At 52.0% G+C, this 26,826-nt stretch overlaps 1 protein-coding gene across 1 annotated transcript in view; it reads left to right on the top strand.

Moving 5' to 3' along the window:
- The first annotated feature begins 7,278 nt into the window (after window positions 1-7,278).
- Window positions 7,279-26,826, top strand: part of LZTS3 (leucine zipper tumor suppressor family member 3) — a 55,816-nt gene continuing 36,268 nt past the window's right edge. The window contains exon 1 of the mRNA XM_054203324.1: window positions 7,279-7,489. The gene's annotated coding sequence lies outside the window, so the exon portion shown is untranslated. The remainder of the gene's footprint in view (window positions 7,490-26,826) is intronic.

Below are 26,826 nucleotides of genomic sequence, written 5' to 3'. Positions count from 1 at the left end.
AAGTTGTCCAGCTGGTAAAACACCCTCACTGTTGAAAAACGGGTGAACTTGGGAATTCAGGCAGCTACATCTTCCCATCGTTGCCTTTCACTGTGCCTTTTCCCAGTGACACTGACAAGCTATGAACCCCCCAAAAAGGCTTCACAGTGGAATTGGTGTCAGTCCATGACACATTCGCCTCTCAGCCTCCTCTTGCACAAATCCCACCGACTTCTTTAAACCTCTGGTCATGAATCAGGTTTCCCAGGCCATTATAAATGTGGTGCTTTCCTGAACTTCCTTCAATTTTTCTGTCTTCCCTTTGAACCTTAGGCACACAAGCAGGATGCAGGATTGACCCTTGGTGGGACATGGAGCTCTTTGTCTGATGCATCCCTCAGCCTCTCAGCTGATAAAGCATATGAGCCTCTTCGCTCATAAAGCATATTACATAGAATTATGCATGAATTCATCACAGGAATGGGCATTAAGCATCTTCTCTGTTAAACTGGGCTCAAAACCCACCTCCTGTCCATGGGGAGGAGAACACAGCAGGCTTAGCTTTGACTATGTGGTGCTCCAGCATCAGAAGGGACCCTCGATGTGCTTTACATGGCCCAGCAGTGAGCTGAGCTGGGAGGAGGGATTATAGAAGGATGTCCTCAGCCTGCCTCCTCCAAGAGCTACGAAAGTTACTGGTTTATGGTGACTTCCTTCAGGAGACATGCAGGATGGGGATGAGGCAGGGGAACAAGGCCTTTCCAAGTTTGTTAATCTAAGCTTGAGGGAAGTCTGGGAGTTGTAGTCCAGATACATAGAGAGAGAAAGGTCTGTTGTCTGTTGGGAGAGGAATTAGTATAAAAGCAAGATGTGTTTGCTATTTTGGGTGTTTTGGGGAGGGCAAAAGATAGACAATGGGATGGGGTAGGGTGTTCATTGGGTTGCATGTGAAATAAGAAGCCTTTGGGGTGATGTAGTCAGGAAAGAAATCCTGGATTTAAAGAGAATGAGGAAGAATATCTGAATATGAAATGAGTTTGTGGGCTGAGCCCTATTGCTAGAAGGAGGGATTGACTTTCTCTGCTTCAGCGGAGCCTCAGTGTGGTGTTTCCACTTAAAAAAAAAACAGGTATTTTCAGTGAAAACTTGCTTTTGCTCCCCTTGTCTGGCCCCAATCTGGGGGAAGCTGGACAGTCCACTGGCCAGAAGGACGGGGGCACAGGCGTGATCAGCAGGCATTAAGCAAGCCATCCCCTTGCAATGGGACAGAAGGTCAGGACTGGTCCTCTTCAGGCTGCATGAATCCAGGGTTTTCATTTAGGGACACTTGTTTGCTTTCAGCAGAGTGAAATCACTGAAGAGAGTGGTTTAGATCAAGCCAAAGTCCTGCTGACTTTCAAAAGAACTCAGTTATTGATTTTTGGGGACTGTGTTTCTCCCCGGAGGACTGGAAAAAGCCCAAGGCAGTTGCCTAGGATGCCTGTAAACTCTGGCTCTGAGAACAGCCTTGTTTCATGAGGACCTTTCTTAATGCAATTTGAGTCTAAGGTCATTTCCCCAGGCTAGTCTCCGTCAAGCAAACAGCAAGAGGCTGGAGAATCTGCTAGCCAAGGCTACCGTCCCTGAAAGGGGATCTGAAAAGTGAGTTAATGATGATTTCTCCCAAAAGCCTTTCTGTGGCAAAGAGACAGAGATTTCCACCTTGCTGAAGTGGCTGATCTGGTGAGCCCAGGGTGAAGCCTGTGCAATGCAGAGCTGGGAGACTTTTGTTTACCACCCAGAGACCTGCTGGAGTGGGAGAGGGGAGAGCTGCTAAAATCACCTTGGAAAGCAGTCCTCTTGTGCAGAAGGTTCAATAGGAAAGCTGGCTGTGGACATCTGAAACAAGTCTGGACATGGGCATGAACAGTGCACATGTGTCCAGCATAGGGAGCTGAGATAGCCAGAGCTCCTCAGTTTCCTACCTCAAATAGCCGGATGTGAACCTGTGGATCTGACACTCATCAGCACAGACGCCCACTCATGTGGGCTGATACCTTAGTTGCAGGAGAAAACAGGCAGTATTTGGTCTCTACCAAGATTTGCCACCATAGGTGATGCTAACAGAGACCTTACGCTATGTCTATCCGCTCTGTGTAGGTGCCTCAAAGACGCCAGGACACCTACAGTGCCACTGGGCATGGGCAGCTGAACTGAGCTCCAATCAGTACAGCCAATGCAGCTTGGAGAGCTGCTCACCTGGCGCTGGTGTAGACACCAACTGAATGACACCCAGACACCACTGACAAAGAGCAAGCGCATTCAGTCACCTGAAGCTGGGTGTCCTAATGCACCTCAATCCCAGGCCAGCAAAGTCCTTGTAACATCAGCTGTTATTTCCTTTGATGCTGTATCAAGGTCTACGGGCTATTTTTACTGCAGAAACCCAGTGATACCACCTTGTGTAGTGACACAGCCCTGGGGAGCAGGCATCCATCCTTGCCCCCGTGAATACGGAACACTGTAGTAGGCAGTCTGAAAATAGCCCTCAGTGCCCAGGTCTTTACTATCTTTAACGACTATCGTCCTCCCACTGATTTCAGTGTGATTTTAAGGATGGCCCTGTAGCCTCCCCGACTGTGTGCCCCTTGCAACACATTCACAAAAAAAGGTCCTGACTCTTTCCCCACTAAACATGAACCCAAGGGTGTAGAAAGCTGCCAAAACCGAGCTCTGCGTGCGGGTTGGCATGATGGATGGCAGAGCTCAGCTGAGAGCTGTTTAATTTGGGTGAAAGACACTGTGTGGGAAGCAACCCTGCCTGAGCTCCCAAGGTGTGTAGGAGCCAGCTCAGTTTCATCTCAGCTGATTCTAGCAGTGGCATATTGCTTCAGAGAGAATAAAATGCTGGGAGCTATGGAGGGGGATGGAGGTTAGGAAAAATCTCTCCATTCACTTCTGAGGGGATAAGAGCAGCAGCGAAGCTTTCAATGGGAGCCTGGGAGTTTCTCCACTGAGGGACTGTGGCAGATCTTGCATGGCACTCAAAGAGGAGATAATCTGGAGCATGCCTGCCTTGGCTAGCTTTCCGGGCCTGCATCCTTGGACTCTCACTTGGAGAAAGCCCTGAGACCTTTTCCTAGCAAAACCAGCATAGACTCTCCCAGTGTCCCTTCAGCATCAGGGCTTCAAATTCTCGTGGGCTTGGGGAGGGAAGATTTGCCACAGAACCCCATACTTCGCACGATACCCCAAAGATCTCCGCTTCTGCTCCTTCTCCTCAAAATCCAACCAAAAGCAGAAACCATCAATATCTCCAAGAGTTGCTCACAGCCCCCTGCATCCCCCTTTCCATGGAGAGACCTCTTTGGTCTTGAGCATGTTCAGCACGCCATGAAACTCTAGCTGGTGATGAGACAGCCCTTGGCATTGGTATTTCTGAGCACCCCCAAACCATCTGCTCTAGCTTCATTCCTCTTCTGGGTCCTTGTGAGGAGGAGGAGACTCCAGCTGAGAGAAAGGGACAGGCCGCCCACTTGTGCTGAGTAACCATTGCCAAATTGGATGCCAGCACATACACACACACACACATACACACACAAAAATATTTCCACTGAGGTTGCTATGAACAATGGTCTCTTGATTATTTGCTGTCTTAAACACATATGCCTTTGGCAGCCCTCCACAGAGAACAGGCAGTTCAAGTGCTGACCCTCCTGCTCTTGGACCAACTCGTTGACATTTACACATCCAATGCTACCAGCTGATGGGGGGGTTTCATCAGCAAAGAACAGGACGTGATCCCTGCCCTGGGAGTTTGCAAGCTGAACGCAGACACGTGGGCAATGGCAGCGCCACATCCTAATGGATGGCAGTAAGAAAACACCCCTGCCTTGTCAGACCTGGCAGTCTTCATTGCCCACTTGGTGAGTTTGCCCATCTCTTTAGACACAACCCCAAACCCACCTTGTTATCATCTTCCAACTCTTCCATAAAGTGTTGCCATGATGTCCGCAAATCCTGGGAAGAAGTTAGGGAGAGTTCAGCTACCAGCCAAGGGCTGTCCGTCCTGTTTCCAAGGACATGCCGGAGCAGAGACACCCTGGCTGGCTCTGTGCTAGGGCAGCCTTAGGTCCAGGTGCACATGTGCTGGTGATGTCCTGCCTGAATGATGAGTGCCACTGATGGGGGAAGGACTGGAGTATGTCTGAACCAGGAGATGTGAGGAGCTGAGCAAAGTCCTGTTTCCACAAGGTGAGAATGAGTTCATAGTTTGTGTGGTAGAGAAACAAAGTGACTGCCCAATGCTGGCTGCTTCCTAAAGCAAAGAGAAAAAGGACTGAAGTTCTTGGAGGCAAAGCATTTGATCTGAACATTATTTGTGATACTTATGGAGGACTTCACTCAGCCCTAGCTTGTCTTTTCTACTAGTTTCTCCATACCTGGAGAAAGACTTCCAGAGACCTCATCAATCCCCAGCTATCCAAGATTTTGCACTGCCTACAAATAGTTGGTACTTGCTGAAAAGAGCAGATCTGAAACCACAGTTGGCAAATTGCATCAACAAGCATATTCTCAGTGAGGCATTGTTCCAGTTTGTATATGTCTGAAAAGAACTGTTCAGGCATATGTTAAAGTTGGCACCTTCTCCCTGGGACTCGCTACAATCTGACGACTGGAGCATGATAACCACATCAAGACGCACAAAACACTCAGCAAATAAGGGAAAGCAACGTCCACTTGAGATGTTAGCAGGGCCATGTTGAGGACAAGGAGCAGCGGCAGATCAATGTCCTCTGGAGAGAGCATTCATCCTGGCCTGCTGAAGAAAATGACGACATCTGCAAGCACTTCTTGGAAAGGGATCAACAGTAGCGTAGAAGAGGAGAGCAGAAAACCTGCTGCCCCAGTGCTAGTCCAGGATGATCCTTATAAAAAGACTTGGCAATTGCAATGGGAGAGGAAGCTAGAGCTGCATGGACTCAAACCATGTGAAGTGTCCTACAGGCTCTGGGCTTCAACCCATGCTGTAGGAGGCAACGCCTTGCAGTGAGACAGACTCAGTGGGGACACACAGCACGTGAAGGATTCTCAGCCCTTGTGGAGATCTGGACTCTGCAAAAACCTCTCCTTTGCATCAGTGAGGAAAAGGATCTGGGAAATGTTGCTGCTCCAGCCATCGAGGGTCCATCCATTGGTCCCTTGCGCTGCTTGGGTGTCTTTGTAGACAGTTCACCCTCCAGAAACCACCTGAACTGAAAATGGTTGGAGAGTGTTAGGGGGAAATATTGTCTTGGTTTTGCTTTTCCTCAGGTGTCCACGTGCAGCTGCTGCTGGGGATAGGATGCTGGGCTGACCTGGTGGATCTGCAACATCATCGGAGCATCCTCTCAGCTACAAAACTGGCCCTGCCCCAATCTAGTCATGTCGCATCATGGGGTGGGAGGACACATGCAGATTCCCCCTTCATCCCCTCCCATCCCCCCAGGGTGTCCAGGAGCAGGCCAGGGCCCTTTGCAGGGTCAGAGAGGGGAGCTGGAGCCCGTCTTCCCTCGGGTGCAGTTGTTTCAGCCTTGATGCTTAATCCTGGAGGTGTGTGGCCGGGTGACGATCAAGAGGGGTTCATCTGAGGCTGGCAGCAACGTGGGAAGTTCATGTGTGAGACACCTCATACCCTTACACATCCCCTGAAAAAGGCTGCACCACCACGCTCAGAGGAGACCAAGCTGCCTCGGAGCAAGGGGCTGCGTTGCACAGACAGGGGTAATCCTGATGGATCCTGGGCACATCTTCATTTGTGGTGGGGCAGTCCCAGCAGATGTGTCTTATTTGATCTTCTCCATCCCCCATTGGCAACCCTGCTCTCTCCCTTTGCCCCTCCAGATTTAACAGCCAGAAGGACCACCCAGTTGTCCACACAGGACCCGAACGGCTCCATTGCTTGGCACTGCTGGTGGGAAGCAGCAGAGTCCCACCCACAGGAGGGATGGCTTTCTCCCAGGCTCTAATCCTGGTCCACAAAGGTGACTATAAGTAAGTCAGGGGGCTTTGGTTTCTCTTTCCATCCAAAGAGGATCACACACAGCCCCTGGAGCTCTGACAGCAACAGCCTATGCAGAGAGATACTCACAGCCTGCAATTCTGTGGGAGCAGTTGAGTGCCTGTCCAGCGCCATTAGCAGGAATAATTAATTACCTGATCTGCCATTTCATTGGAAAGCAGCAGAAACAAGTGGTAGTAACTCCTGCCTCTTCTCCCTCTCTTGAGATCTCTGACAGGTGGTCAGGAGTCGTGTAACCACTGGACATCCATGGAAGGGGCCGAGGGGAGAACCGGAGCCTGACAGTGTGTGTTGCAGGACCTAACTCTGCTGCAGCAACCCCAGCGCTGGGGTGAAGCTGGGAGCAGGGACACGTGCCACCAGCCTCTCCATGTGTGGGAGCCCTGCTCCATGGACAGCATAGTGAGCTTTTTCCTTTCCTTTTCCTTCTGGCACCTTGGAAGGTGCCTTTCTCCTTGGAGAAGGCAACTCCGTGCTACCTCATCGTCAGGAGCTGCCCTGCCTTCAGTTTGAGTCCTGGGCCAAATCTGGATGCCATTTGCATGTCCCTTTTCTAGTTAATCTGTGTAAGAGGGAGCTTGGGGAGCTTGGCCCTTCTGCTAGCTCAGGTCCTTGGTCTCTCTGTGGAGTGGGAAAAGAAGCTTTCGTCTCCCACATTATTTCCTCATCCCACCCTCGCTGGAGAACCCCAGGGGTTCAGGCTGTGCCACCCCAAAGCATTCTGCCCCTGGAGATGGGGGAGATTCAAGGACCAAAATGGGTTTTCCATGGTCTCAAGGTGGACACAGGCAGACAGACACAGTTCCCACCCCCAGCCACACACCGTGGGGCCGCCCATGCCCCTCAAACACCAGCCGGGCCCCAAGAGACCCACACACACCCCCAGCCCACTTCGTGGAGCAATGCTGGGGCTCAGCTGTATTGGGGGGCTCTTGTTTCTGGGGCGTGAGGGTGATGAGACACAGCGAGGCTGCAGGGGACAGAGCCAAGGTGCTACCGGACCCCAAATGTCCCCTGTCCCAGCGCCCTATGGGGGAAGGTGCCGGGGGCGGGGTGGGGAGGGGTGGCGGTCCATGTATCATCCCACCATCCCCAGCCAGGAACATGGCCTGACCCAGTGGAGCCCTGTCCTGGGGGGGTGGCGAGGGAAGAGTTAAAGGGAAGGCGAGCAGATCCTCCCTCCATCCTTCCCTTCCTCGCTGTTAGGCTGCTGCTTTGACAGGGGGTGGGGTCGGGGCTGGCCGCCGTTTGCCGCAAGAAGGGGGGGGAAACGTGGCTGCGAGTGTGTGTGTGTGTGTGCGTGTGTGTTGGTGACATATGACAAAATGAGATGAGACCCCTCGGACGGGAGCGGCCACCGGGCTGCGCAGCGAAAGCCGCCTGATCCCCAGCCGCGTCCCTGCCCGCCCGCTGCCCGCCGCTGCCCGCCGCGCCGGGGACCAGCGAGACCCCCCAGCATCCCCGCCAAGAGTAAGGCTCCGGGTGGGGAGGAACTGGGAAGCGCTACTGGGAAAGGGGGGACGTGGGACGGGGTGGGGGTGACAAGAAGGGGGGGTCCCTGGAGAGTGAGAGAGACGTGGGGTACACAGAGAGCAAAGGGGTGGTGGGGAGAGAGACCTGATGCTGGAGCTTCGCTCTCTTGAACCACCCACCCAGATATAATTTGGGGGGGGGGGAGGGGGGAGGGGAAGATTTTGGGGAGTAGGGGGGTGGGGTGGAGGATGAGCTGCCAGCGCCGCTTTCTGTTGTGGTGGAGGGGAGGGAGCCTTGTTTGTGCCTAAAGTCGCAGCTGCCTGGATTTGGCCCCGCGGGGCCGTTTGGAGATGACAGCACCCAAAAATAGAGTGCAAAGCAGGGAGGGGCGGAAGGGGGGTGTGGGGGGGCAGACCTGTTTGCCAGTGCCCAGCAGGATCAGGTTATTCCCCCCACCACCATCACCACCTTCCTCCCTTCCTCAGCTTGTTTTATTTATTTCTTTATTTCTTTTGCAGTGATGTCAGGGAGGGGAGCGGTGGCTGGGGTTGGGGGTTGGATTCAAGCAAAGGAGGTTGCTGGCGGCCGAGTGATTAACGTGCAGTTGCTGGGAATTATGTCATCTGCCTCGGTGCTGGGTGGCCCTCGCCCAGCAGCGGCGGGGAGGGAGGGAGAGAAGGAAGGAGGGAGGACGCCGGGTGGTGGGGGGGGGGGGGGGGGGGGGGTTGTCACGCCACGGGGCTCCCCACTTGGGACTTCACCCAAGGAGGCACCAATGCCTCCCCAGCTTGGCGCGGGCATCGCATCTTCCCCCCACCCCTTGCAACCCCCAAGCCATGGGTGCACGCTGGCAGGGCTGTGGGTGCAAACCCACCCAACTGCCCTCTGCTCCCCGGGGTGCCCGGGCCCACAGGTTCCATCCCCACACAGGAGAGGAGCAAGCTGCCGCTCTTCCCAATGGCTCATCCTGCTCACTGGCCCGGCAGCCAGGTTTGGAGCAGCCAGAGAGGGTGTCGTGATGAAGGAAGGATGAAGGCAGGCATCCCCCCTGCCAGCTCCCCGGGAGAGACCAGGGCTGGAGCTGCTGCACTGCAGCATTGAGCCCCATCCGGGGATGCGGGTGTGCCCGGGGGGGAGGGCAGGGACCCTCTCTGACACCTCCATCCACTCCTCAGAGGAAAGGCGAGAGCCTGGGGCTCTGTGGCTGAGAGCAGCCCGCAGGCTGCCCGGTCCCTCTGCTGTGGAGAAGAGCGTTGGGCTGCTGGATGCTCCACAGCTTCATCAGTATCCCCCCCCCCGCCCCCTCCACCCTGAGCATCCCCCTGGGCATCCCCTGCCTCTTCCCCGTGCACATGGTGAGCTGGGGAAGGAGGGCAAGGCCTGGCAGCTGAGCTGGGCATGGGTCCCCGCTGTACATCGACACCCTCTTCCCTCTGCTCCGCACACCCTGCAGCCCCCTGCAGCTCCGTGCAGCCCCATGCAGCTCTGTGCAGCCCCGTGCACCGCAGCAGAAGGTCGGGCAGGAACAGGAGCAGGCAGATGCAAGCAGGAGGGCTGCAGGGAAATGTGGAGCAGAGGCAGGAGGGGCGGGCAGATGCTGTAGGGGGTCTGTGCCAGCATTTTCTGCCCCACATCAGGCTACACAGGAGGGGTGATGCCAACAGCTTCTTTGACTCAAGCTGGGAGTCAGCAGGTGTGATTCAAGCCAGGGGATGCCACTTGCCCCATGGGATAACCTTTGGCAACTCCCTCAGCAATTCCGTGCTCTGCTTTCAACACCCTCCAGCACGTCCTTTACCCGCAAACGCGCTCGGGCAGTGGATGATGCCAGCAGCTGAGCCCTCAAGGAAGGTGCTGGCATTAAAAGAGGGTGTAGGATCTCAAAGCACCCCCGGTCTCGAGCAGCCAGGGGTGGGAGGCTCCTCCGTCACGTGCGGTTCATTCGCCCGTCCCCTTTCCACGCAGGGAACCGTGCAGTTTGTTTATGTGTGGCCCCAGTTCGAGCGGCGATCTACCGTGGCTATATATAGCATGTGATGCTGTCATCCGAGTTCAGCCTGGCTGGGGAATTTATTTTCTGCAAAGGTTGGGAGGCGAATGGTCTGAAAACTGGCGTGGAAATGCCAGAGTGGTGTAATTCCCCATCTGCAGTGTCTGGGCTCCTGCAAGGGAACCAGGCACGTTGTCCTGAGCGTTGGCCTTGCGATGACAATGGAGCAGAGGAGAAATGTGGTGGAGGGGCTGAAATTTCCCCTGTTTGGCTCCCTGCTGCGGGGATGGGTATTTAAAAAGCGGTGTAGCAGCATCCGTGGCCACATGGGCTCCATACAGGGACGAGACTCCCTCCTCCTTGAACTCTTCTTTGCTGGGTCACTGGGCTGATGTCCTAAGGGAGCAAACCCCAGCCCCCAGATCCAAAAGGAGGAAGTAGCAAAGCATGTGAAAGCCCAGCATCTGGTTGCAGGAGCCTAAATAATGTGGGTGACAGCCGCCGCTTGTCCTACCAGAGACGGGACTGAGAGAGCCCCAGCCTCCACGGGGGCTGCAGCATCAGCCCTGGGCACCCACTGCAGCATCCATCGCAGGGGCATCACCGCGTCATGGTGCACGATGAAGGCATTTCTCTATGCCCTCCCCAGAGGCGGAAAGGTGGACCCCTGCCTTGTAAAAAAAGGCAGATGGGAGGGTGATTTCCAAATGCACTGTGAAAATCACATTGCATCAGCAGTCAGAGGCACTCGCTGCATGATAACTCAGTGTGGAGCAGGAATCTGGATAAACTGGGCTGCAAAAAAGTTTCTGAAGGGAGTCATGTCCAGAGGGGGAAGCTTAAGGGTTAGTAGAGTGTTGCTGGAGCTGTTGTAGGGCTTAAAATCTGCTTTCTCATGAAGGGGAACTGAGCACACTAAGGAAAGCCCAGCGATGCCCGGGGCCGTCAGAGAAATCCAGCAAACAAAGGGTGAAGCAAGGAGATTTCTTGTTTCCCTTTGCTGAGGATCTTTCCCCATTAGTCATTCTTGTCACAGGAGCTGGCAAACATGGTTATTATTTGTGGGATCTGAAAGTGAAATGGAGGCACACGTCCAGGAGCCCAGACATCCTTGCCCCACAGGCTGTGGGGAGCAGGCAGCAAACCCCCCAGCCCCTCCGGCTCACCCACGCTTCTCCTCCATGGGTAAAGCCTTTATACTCCACACTAGGTCACTGGATTCCTCCTTTGGTTGTGCTTTCCGCAGTCTGGGAAAGTCTTTTTCATGCAGGACATGGTGGCACCAGGAGCCATAGGTAGGCTGTGATGCTCCATCCCAGAGGTGGTGGTGGTCCAAGTGCTTTGAGACCCTGCAATAAGCCCGGTTATTCCCAGCAGGGAGAAACATGCACTCAAAACTCAGCTCTCCCATCACCCCAGAGCCCCAGGCACCATCGTTGGGGAAAAGGACCATGCTGACACACCTCTTTTTTTGGAAGCCAGGGGTCAGACTTTTGCCTTTTCCCACTGTTCCTGCGGGAACACATCTCAGTGGGGTGGTGGGTGAGAAAGACATCTCTTCTGAGACCCTCACAGTGGTGGTCCCAGAACAGGAGGGGACCAGGCAGGGAGAGCACAGCCAGGAGGAAGTTCGCTTTCCTGGGGGGCAAGAAGGTCCATGTAGCTCCTTAAGCAGCAAGGAAAGGAAACACAAGTGTTAAAGCAGCTATTGGGAAAGAGGGAGATGGTTTATGCCTTACAATCCAGGGTTGGCTGAAGCCAAGAGCTCTCCTGGCAGAGAGACGTGAAAGTTCCCTTGACCTGGTGGAGGAGCTGCAGAAGCTCCTGCTTCATCTCAGCAGAGCTGCTGCAAAGGCTTGAAATCAGGCTCCCAGTGATCTTAGCTGAGTTTCCCTCTTGCAAAATTGTTCTTGCAATGAATATGTGGAACCTGATGGTTTTATCTGGCTCCTGAGTCAGAAGGACAAGTTTTGGCTGAGCCTTGATGGAGTTTGCCCCAAGATGAGACCTGGTGGCCCAGTCTCTACCTTCCACCTCCTCCCTGTTGACTGCTGCCATGGCTGGCACCTTCCTTCTTAAGTGCATGCATTGACTTTTGAAGTGGTCACAGGGGCTGGAAATGTTTTGGGTTTTCCTTTGGATGAAAGTAGTAGGGGTCATGGGATAACGTGACTCCAGCAGCTGGAGTCCCACTGGAGCATGTAGACCATAGGCAGCTCTTGTGCACAGAAGGATCCAGGATGGCTACAGCAGTCTGGGCTATCTCAGGCATCAGAGAAACTCTCTCAGCCTCCAGCAGTTGGTAGTTATGGGATTTATTTAATGATCTGAGCTTTCTCTTTTGCTCCACGTTTTTTTCCTGGTTGCTTTCTGAGCCCCTGCATGCCCTTTAGCATCCTCTGGCCTCCTCCCTGCTTCCACTGCCCACCCAACAGCCACCTCCAGCCTTTCGGTCCTCAACTGGTCCAAGTGGGACATGCTGAAGTCTGAATTGCAGCATTTATCAATGCAAAATTAACTCACATGCCTCATCCTCACACCAGTATGGAGACAAGCAACCCTCCCTCTCTTTTTGGGCCAAATCCTGATTGCAGGCCAGTGAGATGCTCCAGGTTTAGACAGATGTAACAGAGCCCGTTCTCTTTGTAGGAAGCTCAGAAGAAAGATGATCATATCGTTAACACATGTCGCTCTTCACACAACCAACCTCACAAATATTTATCAGCTGGAGAAATACACGGGCTCAGAAGTTGCCAAGTAACATAACAAGAGGCACTTTTAAATAAATATATGTGCGTCTGCGGGTGATGAATAAACCAAATCCCTTGGTATGTGGCCCAAAGACATGTTTTCCTCTGGAAGCCCAGCACCAGTAAAAATAATAATGATTCAAGCCAGGAAATGGGATAAGCAATTTCTGACCATGTGTCCAGCACCCAGGGAATCCTGGGGGAAATTGGTTCCCTGCCGGGAAGCTTTGCAAATAGAGCAATGCCTGCCAGATCTGTGTCTGCCAGGGACCAGTCGGGAAGGAGGATGGGATGGGGGTGTTTATTTTGCAGGGGAGGTGAGAGCAAGCCCAGTGCACTTGGTTGTGTTTCAACCTGCATCAATGCACCTCTCCTATATACCTAAGGACTGCGCTTCTTTATAGGCTCAGGTTTTCAAGATACCTTGTAGACCCTATATCTCTTGGTGGTTCTCCGTGTTTCCTTCCCTCCAGCCTCGAGGCTAAGCAGCAGGGCACACTGGACCTCTTCCTCTCCAATCCAAGTGGTTATGTCCCATAAATCCAGTGGGAACATTGCCTGCCCGAGCATGGTCTGCACTCTGCAGATGGCCAGGGTTTTCCTGTTTTCCTGTCACATTAAATCCTTTCTGTGAGGCCAGTTTGCAAGTTTTGGGGGGTTCTTAGGGGAGTAAGTGCTACCAGAGGAGACAGGGCGGGTTCGCAGATGAAGGAAGATCTCTTGCCCGGTTCCTCCTTCCATGGGGAAGCCCTGGCTTGTGGAGCTGGGATGTGATGGGGATGTTTCCATGAAAATCCACCATCTCCCCCCCACCATCACCAGAGAGGATGGCCTGAGGGTTTTGCAAGATGGTTGTCATTTTGGGGACATTCTGGAGTTCTTGCCTGAACCAAAGCATGGAAGAGAGACAACCTGGACACAAAACTGGTAGGCAAAGTCAACTGGGTGAGAAACCTCAGCTGTGTGGTTTGGGGGGGGGGCGACACTGCCCACTCTCGGAAGGCCCAGGGTAAGGGGGGACAAGAGGAGACAGACTGGACCAAGTCATGGTGGTGGATGTTGCCCAGAGAGGTTGCAGATGCCTCATCCCTGGAAACATTCAAGGGTGGGAGTTCCCCGCCAAGCTCACGGCCATCGCAGTGCCCTGCAGACGCACGCTGGAAATGATGCGCAAAGGGAGGTCAGATTTTTTATTAGCCCAGCTGCTTGAGCTGGAAAAAACAGACCAGCTTTCAGGCACAGGAGCTCATCTCCTTGTTCCTGCTTTCTAATTATATCATTTGATCTAGTACAAGCTCATTCCACTCCCTGTGGACCATGCCTTCATTACATCCCCTGCTCTGCCCTTCGCAAGCACTTGGAGTAACAGCCAAGCCATCCCACCTAAGATGTTTCAGATGGGAGGACCAGACGTCCCACCTCAGACATTTCCCTGCAGACGGGTCTTCTGCCTCCAGTGATGCAAGGAATTGCAAGGGGATGGGGAGAGGGGAGAGGGGACAGGGGACAAGGGACAAGGACATGTTGGTGTTTAATTTGGCCAGACCATGCACCTTGTCCTGCTGTTGTCCACCCAGGGTGATGGCTCCCAGCAGTGGGGTGGAAAGCCAGAGAGGGCTGTCCCTGCAATGGGGGGCAGCTGGGCTGGCTCCTCAGGGTGGCTCAGAGAGGTCAGGACAGAAAAGAGAGGATGAAAACATCCCAAAAGCCGTCTGGGATGCTGGGCTGAGATGGGCACAGCTGCACTCCCATGCCCCTTGCACTGCACAGAGCAGCTCCTCAGCTCCTGCCGCTCTCCTTCCCCAGGCACTGTGGTCCCACTCTGCCTGGCCTCTGGGAAAGACCAGGACCTGTTCCTGGCTCAAATTTCTCCTTCCTCAAATAAATACATTTCTCAAAAGGCCTCTAGAAGAAGCCACAAACCCACCCAGTTTCAGCTCAGCAAGGGTATAAATACCTGTCTCCAGGAGCAAGCCGAATACAGCCCATAAAGCACGGCTCTCGTGCCAGTCTCAGGGAGACCCTGATGTTCTCGACTGCTTCCAGCTTCTCCTGTAATGCAAATAATAAATCACTGCTGCTCAGCTGGTCCCCGGCCAGCCATTGCACAGCAGGAGTTTGTTCTCCTTTTTCCTCCAATCTGCGAGCCGCTGTGCTGCTGCACTCTTCTTCCCTCTCAGTGGTTTTCCGAGCTGGGATGCAGTTGCAGTGGCATTTGCAGACCCCACGGGTTGATCTCTTTGGGGATTAGGGTGTCCCCAACAGCCAGGACTGGGTTTAGTGGTGTTGAGTCCCAGGTGGAAAGTTTGGTCTTGGTTTTGTGCTCTGCTACTGGCATTTCGTGTGGCCCCTGGCATGTTCCTTAACCTCGCAGATCTCTGTTTCGCTCTGCTAGGCTGTACTGCAGCCCCCCAAGCCCCAGGCAGCAATGGTAACCGATTATACTGAGTGGGAACTAAATGGAGGACTATGGTGAGGTATCTTTAAACCCACTCTTGTGGCTAAAGCAGTGAATGTGCATCCTGCACATGCTTGGGGCAGGTAATCCCCTCCAGGCAATGACCAGTCTGTTTTCCAGCAGAGTCCAAACAAACTCATCTCACCTGTGGTCTGCATCTCAGGAAGGCTGTGCGACACCTCAGGGACCGGCCAAACCAACCCACAGCCTGTTGAAATTCCTCAGTGCCAGCCAAGGGCTTTGTGTTCCCCATCATGCTCTCAGGGGCCCAAATTACCTTTTAATAATAATAATAATAAAAAAAAAAGAAATCCCTGGGCAAACAATCCAGCCCAGGCGCCCGCCGGGACAGCAAACACTCCCCAAGAGGCACCAGGTGTGGTGCATTCCTGATAGCCGGAAAAGCAAGGAGGGACTATTTCCTTCTCCCTGCAATGTGCTGGGTGAGTAGCACCATCCATCCCAGGCGGCAGGAGGGGACCCACCCCGGCTCCAAGTAGGGCTGGGTTGTGGGAGGTGAGTATGTGGCTTTTGGGAAGAGGTCCCTCAGCCACGGCATGAGCAAAGTCTCAGGCTCCGGAGGTGATTAATGGTAGTGTTTCTTGGTTGAATGTTTCCTCCCATCGGGGGTGTGGGGTTTCAGGCGATAAAAGAGATCTGTTTATTTTAAAAACAAGTCCTACCAGTCACCCGAGCTATCCCTGAGCAGCCTCCCCATGCCGTGAATGCCCGCGTAGCCTGCACAGCTATCTCAGCATCTGGGTCAGCATCCACCACCCAGAGGTTATTCCTCAAAGCTGGAAAACTTAATTATTCCTTCTTTACTGAACTTTGCTATCAGTCTGTTGATGTCTTTTCCCCTTCTCCTTAGCCCTCAAAGAAGCAGAAGTGTGTTAATGGCTTTACCTCCGCTGGTTCCCATCATGTGAATGAGCAGAGAAGTCAAGGAAGAGTAGGGCAGGCTGGTGGTTATAGCCCCAGCCCCAGCTTTGGCCAGGCCAGGACCTGGGTGAAATCCTTCTGCTTCAGTTCTCCATCCATGACACGGGGGTGAAAAGCAATTTTTCACCCCTCCAGGACTTTAGAGATAGGCAGAGATTTGGGCTGCCGGATAACGTTTCGCTGGGCCAGCTGCCTTGATAAAACCAGAGCATCTGCCAGCTCCGGAGCCAGGCAGCAAAAGTCCCCGCCCAAAAGTCCGGCACAAGATGACAGCAGGCATCCCTTTCCTCCGAGGGAGAGCATGCAGGAGATAACACCAGCCCCCCCCCGGCGCATCCCAGCGGGGGCCGTGTCTCTGTTTCATGTCCCGCCGTGGGAACGAGAATCCCTTCATTTCCTTCGGACACTTATCCTCTAAGGATCTTGATCCCGGGGGCGAGTGACACAAACACCCTTTAAATCCATCACAGCGGGCTTAGCGGAGGATTAGCCAATGCCTCTACAGGCTTTACGCTGGCCTCTGGCTCCGGGTTGGAGCTGGTCCCAGAGCTTCACGTCCCACCCTGGTAGTCCCATCTAGCTCCAGCCTTGCTTTTCCAAAGGAGATGCTTGCAGGCAGAAACACAGCAAGCTCGGCTCTAACTCCCATCAGGCGATCGTTGCATCCCAAGCAAGCCCCATCTGGCAATTCACTTCCAAAAGTGGCAGTCATTTTTAATTGCAGAGCCGATTCTGGTGTGGGTCGAGGACATGGATGAGCGTTATCTCCTGCCCTCTGCCTGCACCGTGCCTGTGGCTAGGGAGGAAGGTTAGAGAGCCCTTCCCAGGCTGTTTGACCCCGGCATTGCCCTGGAAGGGAGAAACTCTCACACTCCCCTCCTTTGAGGGGATTCTCTACAGAGGAGCACAGGTATTTCCCTGACTTCTCCCTCTCATCCTGACCTGTGCATCATCCAGGTTGGCACCTGGGCATCATCCCTCTCTGTCATCCCCTTCGTGTTTGCAAGCAATTACCTGGATCGCTTTCCACTCTCGAAACCTTCCCTCCTTAATTTGTCTCAGCGATGTTTTTTTTTTTTTCCTTAGTTTCACTTTTACCCATGGTATCCCCTTTAACTCTTCCCATTTCCCATCCACAAGGGCTTTTCAACCACAACAGCTCTCGCAGACCCTCCCAGGATGGCTTTACTCCAGCACAGACAAGCTTGCATAATAGCTGTTGACACCGTAACTTCATTTGAATCGATCTTGTTTGCTAATTAGCTGATTGCTGTAATTGGCATGAATTACCTCAGGGGATTCTGCCTCCCTAGGGGTCGGCAGTGTCCGGTGTGTCCCACCTAAGAGGTGGGAATCACAGCACTGAGATGGCTTCTGCTCCAGGGACACCTCTTACAGGTGTCCTGTGACTTGGAGAGATGCAGAGGAGTTGCAAGAGGGGAACTAAAACCTGGTACAGTGATTTTTAATTCCCAGAGTGCCTGAGAGGCACCAAAACTTTAAGCATATTCATACTAGCTACTATAGAGCTTAAAATGTATTAAAGTGCCTGTTTACGGCATGAAGTGATGAGTGGAGGCGACTCTTCGCTCTTCCTCAAAGCGCAACTGGAGATCACTCAAATACTGAGTTAAAGATAAACCAAACAAAGCAGGTTTTCTCAGATGGCATAATTCCCTTGCAAAAATTCACCGCCAAAAATTAATGGAGGACAAAATGACGCTAGGTTGGGTGAGAAGGGACCTGGCAGTGTCATGGAGAGTGAGTGCCCTCTGATGGCATCAAACCATTTGGAGGATCCAAAGGCATGAGGTACTCCTGAAAAGCTTTGTGGCAGCAGAGATATGGGGAAGGATCAGGAAGTTTCTCCTCTTCCTAGTCCATTTTTCTCTAAGCACCAGCTGCACAGGGAGGATGGAGTCTGGGAGGACTTCCATGGAGCCCGGCTTGAAGCACACCTGTCCCAGCGCCTTGGGATCCAGTCAAGATCCATCACTTCACCACTCCCCGTCATACACTTTAATGACAAACAATACTCATTTTTTTAACCAGAATAACCATGTCACTCCAAACCAAAGCACCTCATACAAGCATATTTCCACCTGTGAAGCTGCCTGGGTCATCTAATACAACCTGCCCCAGATGAAGTTGAACGAATCTGCAAAGTCCTATTTTGTATGAGACATCTATTTATATTGACAGCTTCCCACACTCCATCCCTCCAGTCCTGCATCACTTTCTGCTGGGCTAAGCTGCATCACTCCAGCTCTCCTTCTTTCCCCTTTTCTGAAATATTGCCCTGCAATTATCATCTTTCCAGTCTTCCGGGATCAGAGAGAAATCCCAGGACTTCTCAGAGAAGATGAGCAGCAGGCCACACCACTCCTCACCCTGCTTCTAGGGGACCCTTGGGAGCAAATTAATCTGAGCCCACAGTTTAAAAATATTTATCCCTAGGCCGTGCCATTTAGTGTCTTCCTAGGTTACTAATGGCCTAGAAAGCACTTTGTTGCCCCTGTGCAGAGACCATCAGCCTGCTTTTGCCTGGGCCAGAAGAGAAATTATTGAGCGTTTCTGCCTTTTCTCCATTGTTATCAGCAATTTTCTGATCTCCAGCTTGGGGACAGGGAAAGCTGCTGCAGCTCAGTTATTTCACTGCTCTACGTTTTGCAAAATCAGATCAAAAGTCGCTTCCTCCCTGTTGTCCGTGAACCTCCAGGAGAGATCTGATATGGCCATTGCTGAACTGCAGAGTAAATGCCACAACTTTCTTGAACCAGAATACCAACTAGCTCTTTTCCTGGTAGCCAATGTTAGTTCTTCTGTATTTTCGGTGGAGAAAAGCCCAAATGAAACTGGGGTCTCCAAGACCCTTTGACTCTCTGCCAGTGCTGCCAAAAGTCCAGATTATTAGCTAGGCCTTTTATTCTTTATTTTAAGAGGGTGAAATTATTAGCTGGGCATCCACTGGCTGAATAAACATCATAAACAGGTCTCAAGCACATGTAACGCCATCAGTCACTGCCAGCGACCCCAGCTGCAGAACGCTGTCACCTTGCCATCTGTGTGGGTCACTCGTCCTCCTCTGAAATCACACAGGGGGTGCACAGAGAGTCCCAGGGACAAGTGTCACAGTCGCAGCAAATGCAACCCGTCTCTGCAGCCAGGTTTGCAGGTTGGCATCACCTGAGGCTCCCGTTACCCTCTGTAACCACCTCTGATGCATTCTGAGCACTTGGCAGAGGTAGAAAGCAGGCAATGGTGGCTATTAAAGGAGATCCTGGGTTTGCACTATTTACCTGGTGGTGTCCAAACACACAAGAAGTAGCTGGACTCAGCAGTGCAAGGGGAACACTGGGACTTTGTGATGACTTGTATTTGCTGCAGCAGAGAGGTGAAGACCCCCAGGTACGAGCTGGCCACAAGATGGATATCCCGTTTTTACGGAGGAGTTTTGCTGGTGGAGCTGTTGTTGAACAGCTCTGCGAAGGATGAGTGGCATGCGTGGGGGTGGCTGGCTCGTTTGATCTAAGGGAGGAGTTGGGTGAGGACACGGGACTCATCAGAGTGAAACAGACCCAGGCAGAGAGCAACAGCAGCAGGAGAAGGCGATGCTTTTCCTCGCTGAAGGTTTGCAAGGTTGGACACAATGAAAATCCCTCCTCCCTCTCTTACTCAAAAAAGCCACATGCCAAGAGGCATTCAATGCTGTGTTCGAATCCATTCAAAATGTCGGGGTCAAACCTTTTTAATGAAAGAATGAAAATAAACCCAAAGACAAAAAGCTATTCTGGACGAGGGGCGGGAAAGGAAGCAGCTCCCAAAATATCAATAACAACCCTTCCTTTTACGCCAGCTGCAGCTGTAGGTTGGGTGTCTCTACACCAGAGGGACCTAGCAGGGCAGGAGATCTGAGCACATCCTTCTGCACCTTTCTCTTGGTGGGAGAGGGCCACAGTGATAAAACCACAGAGCTTTGGGCAGGTTGCATTAGGACCATGAGGATCTGAGTACTACTGGAGAGGGGACATCTCTTGGTGGGAAGGAGGCTTTCAAGGGTTAAGAAGGATAGGATGGTCCTGCAGGGACAATGGAGTCATCTGGCACCAAAGCTTGCAAAGCTGTTTGCATCTGGTTTAAATACCATTAAACACAGCATGGACCCCCTCCTCTATCCCATCTCCTGCAGCCACCACGCTCTGGCAGCAGGACTTCATGCTGTGTGGGCTCCTGGGGTTGTCTGGTGGCTTTCGGAGGCTGCATTGCCCTTGGCTGTGATCCCAGCTGGATGGCTGGAGGCAGCTGGACAGAATCTTGGTCCCCGCCTCGCCAAAATAATTTGGGTTGTGTCTGTCTTGCATTTCTGCTCTTTACCTGGAACCATTAAGTGAGGCTTTTTGAGAAGGGGCCTTCAAGCTATTCCTGTGTGGGGTTAAAGTGCTGGCACTCAGGAAGACATGGGGAGGACTGCGAGCTGGAGGAGGGGGTGGATTTCAAACCAGAGACAACTGAAATCCAGTTGGATGGGAATGGACACACACAAGGTCCTACTTTCAGCTGGGCACCTTATTGCAGTGCAGGAGGCCACCTGCAGGTATAGAAAATCCCAGTGGTAGGGCTCAACCCCAGAAGGGAGCCCAGCAAATCTCTGGAGAATGAGAGGAATGCGAGGGTGCTCAGCCCACCCTCCTTTCAAGCCCACCTCTGCTGGGATGCTGATACATCTCCCCTGTCCCTCTTAGTGCTGTCTCCCACCCCACCACCCCTGCATGCTTGTGAGGACGTTGCTGTCCCTCAGAGGAGGACTAAGGGTCGCTCTGGAGACAAATACATGTTCTGTTTGGAGCAGTGCAGCAAAAGGCGATTTCCCCACAGCCCGTGACATGTCTCAGGAATTTGCGGTCTGTGATGGGTGAGTCAATGTGAGCGGGAAAAGTCCAGCTATTTTTAAGACCACTGACATTTGGGGGTGTTTAACCCCTCTCCCTCCTCCCACAGCCAGCATCTCAGCAGTGCCTTGCTTGCGGCGCAGCCACCTCCGTCCAGGAGTGAAGTCAAAGGCATAGCTCAAAAGCCATCACCAGTGCAATGCTCACTCTAGCAATGATGGTTCTTCAGAGGCAGTGCCAGACTAGAAGCAGGCAAAAAAGACCCTTCCCAAGGCCAATAGGTGCCAACCTCATGGGGTGGTTCTTCCTAGGATGAGAAGGTGAAGGATGCAGGGTCAGGGTGACTGGGAAGAGAGGATGAAGGAGGCAGGATCAAGGTGATCAGGAAGAGGCTGTTAGGAGCCATGGAGACAAGGCGAGAAGCTGTGCACAGATGTTTCATCCACGCTGTGCTGACCTGCTTCTCCAAGTGCTCCAAGGTCTGTCTGCACCAGGGTGATTCCCCTGCTAGGAATCCACTTGTATTGAGCTCCTCACCAAGTCATGGAGAGCTTCTCCAGAGCTTACACTCCTCCTGGGACTAGGGCTCATTTGTAATCGCAGCATAGTGTAGCTATGTTCATGTGGCTCTGTCCTCCTCTGAAGCTCAGTGTACCTGTGCCATCTGCACTGCCCTGCCTGGTGTCACTCACAGGTTTGTGTGCTGGTGAGCCATCAGGTCCTGCATTGCTTGGCATCCCCTCTCTGGGAGTCAACTCTGATGACTCCTCCAGCTTATCTATCTGCTAGCGTGGCATCACGGGACTTGTCCAGCTTCCAGCTGGGCTCCAGGGCAGTGTTGCCTCTTAGCCAAGCCACTCCTTGTGCTTGCCACAGGGCAACTATGGTTTGGGTGGCCCACAGTCCACCACGCTATGTTGCATCTGTCCTTATCAGGGAATCTGGGTCCTTTGTTTCTCCTCAGCAGCCAAACTGCCTTTTCCCAGGGATGCTCTTTCTTCTCACACCATGCCTGAAATGGCATCCACCATCTCCCCCTCCCCATCTCCCCACCTTCCCGCTCGAGCAGAGTTTCTTGTCCTATCTTCCTCCCACATCTGTTCAGCCTGCTGCTCTCCTCTCTAGAGCTATGTCCTCTCCTTGCTGTCCTGCTCACACATAACCCTGGCTGCCCTGGACTGAAACAAGAAAAAGAAGGTTTTCCCAAAGGTGAAATGTGTTTTCATGGAGACTGTGTATGGGATGACCCTATTGAAAAATTCACTCTGCATTTTCAGAGTGTAAGCAATTAAGCCAGGCAAGTGACACAAATTTAGCAACCTTCATGCCAGATAATCTATAGTTTAGAAAATTTCCTGGTTTATTTTTATTTAGCAAAAAATATTAAGGGAGTTTGTGTATTTATTTTTTTTTAGTATCATGCACAGGGGACCCTCTGGATCTTGATCATATAGGTTTTCCCTGATCTTTCTTCAATGTTTTGCCTTCCTGGGACGTGGTGGGGGCACTTGGTGTTTCAGGGAAGAACAGCAGGGAAAATCAATACAAACAACGGAGAAGGATGATAGAAAAGGACCTGTTAGACAGACTGCTTTACATTTCCTCAATTGACTCACAAATGTGACTTATGTGCGTTTTGCACTGACTCCTGATGGATTTCTGGTCCATGAACTTGTCAAGTTTCCCCTTGAACCCAGGTTCACTGAGCATCAACTGCATCCCAGGCCAGCTACTGCTGCATGAGGAAGGGGCTTCTTCCTTTTCTTCCTGATTTCCTCCTTTACCTGACTCCCAATGCGCTTTGGCTAAATGTTGCTCCTTTCCATGCTGAAAAGGAGACAGAGATCGACATCTGTGTGTCATTTGGCTGTGGCTGTGGTCCTCTTCCCAACAGCAAGCTGTCTGAAGCACTGCCCCAAAGCTGCTGACGCTCTTGTAAAGTCTCCCAGGGATGTCTGAGCAATTTGTCAGCACGGATTCGTTTAAAAACCTACAGAGGGAAAACACTGAAAATACTTCTGGTATTTGTACAGGCAGATCCCACGGCAGTCCCTGTCAGCAGCACAGGTGAGACAAACGGCGTGGGATTGCTCACAGACCAGACAAATTAATAAGAATGCTGTGCTGGGATGAATTCTTCCCTAAATATATGAAGTGCAAGCTTGTAACATGTGCCAAGCTCCTCTGGAGCTTGTTTCACAAGTGCTTCCCGTTTTACACGCACGTCTGAGGCATCCTGCTGCCCTGAGCCCAAGGCAGGGCTGAGAAAAAAATACAGCAGTGGTGAGACCAGGTGGTGGTTCAACCTTCTCCCTTTGCATGTCTTTGCCCCATACCAGCACAAAGTACCGGAAGCCTTTGCCTGGCTTTAGGCCACAGATGCTGAGCTGATGCAGGTTGGATGGACAGCACAAAGCATGGTGGTGGGAGCTGGACTGAAGGTGTGAGGCTTGATCACCAAGGTCTTCTCTTTCAATGGGGGTTGGATGTATCCTGGATGGATCCTTGGCCTGATTGAGGGTGTATTGACTATTTGCTCAGTGCGAGGTGGCTGTGCTGAACTGAGCAACATATGCAAACGTACTGGAACTAGGGAAAAGGGATGCTCTGGAGGGCTGGCATGTGGTCCATTCTCAATGAGGAGAGGACGAGCTCTCAGCTTCATGGACATGGGCCAGGAACCAAAGGTCACCTCATCCAGTTCTCCATGTCTCCCTCCCAACCACAAGTCAAGCAAGCTCTTTCTCAAGTCTTTTGTCATCTGTAAGGCTTGGACCCGGACAGAAAAAAATGCTAAATGCACCAAATACAGCCCGTGAAGAAATGCAACACAGGGTTATGGTCAGGATATCTCTAAGTGAGGATGAAGAGGCCGGAGGGATGGATGGCTTTTGTGCATAGAGCTGGATGTCCCTGCATATGGCAGGAGAGATGTCTTGCTGTGTCTTCATGGAGTAGACAGCAGCCAGGAGTGTAGTGTCTGACCTCTCAACCTTTGCCAGCTCCAGAGCCAGCACTGCTACGGAGTGATTTTCATCCCCACCCGACACGTACAAGTCTGCTTAAAACCAGTACCTTGAAGCTTCTCCCTGGTCTTGCTTTACTCTTTCAAGACTTCTGGCCACAACATCCCATAAAAGATATAATAGGATTGGAAAGGGAATGGGTAGGGAGTGGGGTTTTATGGGGAACAACTATCTAGGCTAGAAATCTCCAGCCTGGGAAAGAAATGACTGAGAAGGAGCTCTATATATAAGGGCCTATAAAATCATCAATTTCAGGGGCAATAATTCTCATAATGGAAGAATAAAGGGTCTCAAATCATCATCTAGAGGTCATTTGCTCTTTGCTTTCACCTTCAGGTAGCCTTGTCATTGGCATGACCTTGAGAGAGGCTGGGGTCTGCTTTAGGATGCACTTGCCCCAACAGCCCCAGTGCAAAACAGGCTGAAGCTCCTCTTGCCTGAAAGCTCTGCCTGGCTCCTTAATCACACTCCCCGTGCTGCCGAAGTGTGTCAGTGCCCAGGGAACGCTTGGCTTCACACATGGTGGAAACCCCAGCTAGACAGAGGTTAAAGGTCTTTCCTAAACTGTGTCTGAAGCTTGAGAAAAAGGGAGGGGGGAAACTGTGTACGGGATGTGAACAATTACACACCTCACTGAGAGATGTGGATAGGATGGGGAGAGCAGATAAGCTTGACCTGAGCATCTGCCTCTGGTGGATTTGCAGCTCTGGAGGAGATGTTCATTGGGTTTGGGCTAGAGATGAGGGAGGGGAGCCATGCTGTAAATGAAAATCCAGTATTAAATCTTCTTCCAAAGGACACGTATGGGTGTTAAGGGCACCACTGAGTTTGGAGAAGGTGTCTTGCTGCCTGGTGTAGAGGCAGGAGCAGAAGTAGAGGTGTTTGGGACTTGATCCTGGCCATGAGGAGCTTTGCAGTGCCTGGCTGAGACCCTCCTACTTCAGCACAAGCCCAGAATTAATGTGGTGACCATTTCCTCCTGGGTCCTCATGGCTGGTTCCTGCGGATCCAGCACTAATTGGTTATCAGCAACCAAAAGGAGCCTGAGGTCCAAGAGGTTGTTAAGGAAGAAAATCAGCTTTGGGGGGGGTACAGGAGACTGCTTCACCGGGAGAGGTGCAGGAACGTGCACAGGGGAGGACAGGGTGGGGAGGATGTCAACTGTGATGGGAACGGGATGGGAGCGGGTTAAGAGGAATGTGGCAGGGTCTGGCATGGCTTCTGCAAGAGGAGCAGGCTGGGACTCTTCAGCCTAGAAAAATGGTGGCTAATGGGAGATATGAAAACAGTCTGGAGGCTGGAGCAGAAATATTAGATGTGCTTGCCCTGGTCTTTCTGCTTTGCCTTAGGCTTTTGGCCACCACTGGGAGACAGGATCTGGGCTTGGTAGATGTTAACCTGACCCGATAGATCTGCTCTCCTCTCCTGACTGATGGTGAGCAAGGGACTGAATGGATATGGTCATTTTAGACCAGATTAGCTGTGTCCAAGTCCTTGGCCATACCTCTTTGTCCCCTCTACAGGCTGAACTGAGAATTGCTGTGACCCTTTGAAAACATCCAGGACCTTGTTTTCTCCTCTGCAGATCATTTACAAAATTGCTTTCCCTTTTCCCCTCACTCCCACACCATCCTTCTCCACCTTTCTCTCCTTTCCACTCAGAAAGACGTGCCTGCTGCTTTGCGATTGCAGTATCATTCCCCACCTTCTCCCCGTGACACCAATGCTGGGGGCAAAACAATTTCTGACGAAGAGGACTTTTAATGGTCCCCCAGGAGTGCTGGGGTGGAAGCAGTACCCTGGAAGCCCAATGACACTTTCCTTTTGGTAGCAGAAGCCGTGTTGGCAGTCCCGATGTGGAGTGTCTCAAGGACTGTTTGCATAGCAGGTTATCTACATGCTAAATTTACCCCTGCCCTCGTAAAACCATTTGAAGCCTTTTCTCACAGTTGTAACCAAAGGCTGTTTTGTCAGCAAGCAAAATGAAAACCAGATGTAAGCAAGGTTAGGGCAGGAGGGCAACGCAAGCAGGTTTTTCTACCTGGAGGTGCAGGCACAAAACACCATACAATGCCACGTTATGGAGTCCCCCAAACACCATCCGTCCATAAGCTGCTTTGCAAAGCTCAGGTGAATGCAACAGCAACAAAGGGCATGAAAGCTTGTAATGGGAGGGTCGAAAAGTTTCCAGTAAGGACAGGGCCATTGCCCATCAGATTTTGGCAGGTGATGGTCATCTTCTGGCTGATAGGGGCAGTGGAGAAAGGTTTTGCATCAGTCATGGGGTGCTGTAGAAAATGCATGAGATGACACCAAAGCACTGTAAGAAGGTTTGGGCTGGAGACAGGTCAGCAGAGATAGGGACATCATGGATTTTTTCAGTGCTGTCTGACTTGAGTCACTATGGGTTTTCCTTCCCTTCCCTTCCCTTCCCTTCCCTTCCCTTCCCTTCCCTTCCCTTCCCTTGCCTTGCCTTCCCTTGAAGGAGCTGGGACTGTTTAGTTTGAGGAAGAGGAGGCTGAGGGGAGACCTCATCGCTCTCTACAACTACTTGAAAGGACATTGTAGAGAGGTTGGTGCTGGTCTCTTCTCACAGGTAATTAGTGATAGAATAAGAGGGAATGGGTTCAAGCTGCAGCAGGGTAGGTTTAGGCTGGACATTAGGAAAAAATTCTTCACAGAAAGAGTGGTCAGACACTGGAATAGGCTGCCCAGGGAGGTGGTGGAGTCACCATCCCTGGATGTGTTTAAGACTCGTTTAGATGTGGTGTTAAGGGATATGGTGTAGGGGAGAACTTTGTAGAATGGAGTTGATGGTTGGACTCGATGATCCCAAGGGTCTTTTCCAACCTAAATGATTCTATGATTCTATGACTATTTCTGATCACTGACAGCAGAGGTCCTGCAGCCCCTGAGAGTGACTGTTAACAGGAGTAAAATTGTCTTCCTTCTGGACAAGTCTCCCCCCGCATCTGCTGGGTTTTTTATTTAGCCATCACAGGGCATATCACAGGGTTTCATTAGATCTGGCCCTAATTATATCTCTGTTGAGCTTTGTAGTCTCCCTCTTGCTCTATCCTCCAGCTCTCTGTATCTACAAAAAAATGCAAAACAGAGAAACAGGGAGGATTTGTCACCCCTCTCTGCGAGTCCAGGATACTGAGGACATTTTTCCATCTGAGGACAGTTAATCCAAGCTGCACATGCCCCCTCTCACATCCATAACACAACCAGAAACTTTTTCTCATCAAGTCCTGGGGATGTTGGTGCCCCCTCACA

Source organism: Rissa tridactyla, chromosome 5 (assembly GCF_028500815.1).
Source record: "Rissa tridactyla isolate bRisTri1 chromosome 5, bRisTri1.patW.cur.20221130, whole genome shotgun sequence".
In the NCBI taxonomy this organism is placed as follows: domain Eukaryota; kingdom Metazoa; phylum Chordata; class Aves; order Charadriiformes; family Laridae; genus Rissa; species Rissa tridactyla.
The sequence above is the reverse complement of the archived record's forward strand: the minus strand, read 5'-3'. Positions and strand labels throughout refer to the sequence as shown.